The following is a 2,291-nucleotide window of genomic DNA, read 5'->3' on the forward strand; positions in this document are numbered from 1 at the left end:
AGTGTTTTGAAGCACTAAGGATCTTCTCAATATTTTTCTGAATTACATTTGAACTCTAAGTAAATTTTTCTGGGCCTTGGTAGACCAATTATCGATCTATCCTTCCAGGAACTACTTTTTGGCTCACTTATGCAGGACTAAAATCTTTCATTAATCATAGGGGAGGGATATTAAAAATAATCTTATGACACTTTGTGAACTTGTTCACTCATATGGGCTGGTCAGCTGTAAGTTGAATGTTTGAATTGTCATACATACTCTCAAATTTTGTGATCTCATCTTTCATTTTAAGTTGCCGTGCATTTCACAATTGCTTACTGCTAATTCCTGCATCTCAAGGAATTGGGGCCCTTAAATATAGGAAATTAGAACTTGAGATGGATCTTCAAATACTTTGTGTTGGCATGTTGTATGGGCCTTGGTGAGAAGTCTTGCCTCTGTTATTTGATGATGCCGATAACTGGGACCTGGGATCCTAGGAATCATTGTATCATGCAGAAGAATAATATTTGTTAGACACCTTATCAGCAAAATTTGGGCATAATTAGTAGGATTGCTTCAGAAATATGGAGAAAAACAGTTTGGGACCAGCGAGTTAAAACAATAAACAGAGAAGCAGAGCAAAATCCCTTTTAGATTAGCGGAAAACAACATTGTTTTTTTTTACCATGTGAATTCAGAAGACCAAGAACAGTTAGAATGTATCACAAGTTTATACCAAAGACATTGCTCTGATACTTCATATATTCTAATATACATTTTAAACCTAATTATTTATATTCCTATTCTATTTATTGGAATAAATAAATATTAATTTGTTAGTGAAATTATCAACTAATTCTAGTAAGTTTCACTGTGTGAAATATAAAATCAGCACATATAAATATAAAATATATAACTATATAATATAAGAAAAAGACACATGTTTTGCATTGTTCTGTTGTGGTTACAGTATCAAAGGCAACTCTGTTTTAAAGTATTATTCCATTATCTCTACCTCAGTGTTTGATAGAGTTGGACCTAAAGCTTTACCATTAAAACATTACCAATTAAAGGCCTAATAATGAGGAGAAACATCTGGACTTCTCCTGCAACTATGAAAATATTTCGTGATAGAAATGCAGTGGTGTAAGTTCCTGCCTAGTTGGATGGTAGACAGGCCAGGACATTAAGTAATCACGCATATGATCAATTTTTTCACCTTCTTGGCTTTAGCTACTTTTGAAATGTTAGATATAATAAACAATTATATTTTGATAAAATACCTTCTAGTCTGAACACTTCTGACTGAACTGTTCATCTCTCTATGATCCCTTGTAACATTTAAGTTTTGTTCAAGTAAAACAATCTATGTTGTCAGGGTAAGATATTCTGATTTGTCTGTTCCTACATGGGAGAAGAGTAAAGGGTCAGGTAGACATTTGTGCCAGTAAGACCTCATTTGGGAAAATGTCAGCTGCAGAATGTTATAAGTAGCTCTTAAGCAAGGCTTACTTTGAATCCATTAGCTCCACAAACCTAATTCAGTTGGATCAATAAGTACTTGAAAAAGCCATCACCTTTGGACCTAGCTATAAATTATTGAAAGTATGATCAAATTCCAAATGAAAAAGACTTAAAATTGTCATTGACAAAAAAAATTGCAAATGTGAGCAATAGATTGAACATGTAATTTTTCCCCTATTCACAGAATTTTAGGGAAATAATAACATTGTTAGGAACAATAAGATTTCCTTGTTCCAAGTAGGCACTCACGGATATAAGCCTGTATAAAGATTGCATCACTAACTACTTAAATTTAGAAGATACTACATGCTTCAGCAGCACGTATTCCCAAATTACAATACAGAGATTAACATGGCAATTGCACAAGGATGATATGAAAATTTGTGAAGTATTCCGTATTTTTCATTCTTCAGATACAAGAAATGAAAAACAGTTATTAAAAAGTTGATTACAGGGCTGGGAAGGTGACTCAGTGGTAGAGCGCTTGCCTTGCATGCTCAAGGCCCTGGGTTCGATTCCTCATCACCACATAAGCAAAAAGAAAAAAGCCGGAAGTGGCGCTGTGGCTTCAGTGGTAGAGCGCTAGCCTTGAGCTGAAGAGCCCAGGCCCAGAGTTCAGGCCCCAGGACCAGACCTAAAAAAAAAAAAAGTTGATTACAAAATAACAAGTGTAACAACAAACGTAATTCCTTTAAATTAAATTTAGTTTGGCATTAGTGTATTAAATCTTCACCTCAGAAAGGCGTTTACATAGCATAAACTTTACAAAACTTTTGAATTTAGAC

At 34.3% G+C, this 2,291-nt stretch overlaps 1 pseudogene; it reads left to right on the top strand.

Moving 5' to 3' along the window:
* Positions 1-1,812: 1,812 nt before the first annotated feature.
* LOC122126393 lies at positions 1,813-1,909 on the top strand (annotated as a pseudogene).
* The last annotated feature ends 382 nt before the right edge of the window (positions 1,910-2,291 follow it).

This window comes from Dipodomys spectabilis, unplaced genomic scaffold (assembly GCF_019054845.1).
Source record: "Dipodomys spectabilis isolate Male_0828 unplaced genomic scaffold, ASM1905484v1 ptg000276l, whole genome shotgun sequence".
Lineage (NCBI taxonomy): Eukaryota > Metazoa > Chordata > Mammalia > Rodentia > Heteromyidae > Dipodomys > Dipodomys spectabilis.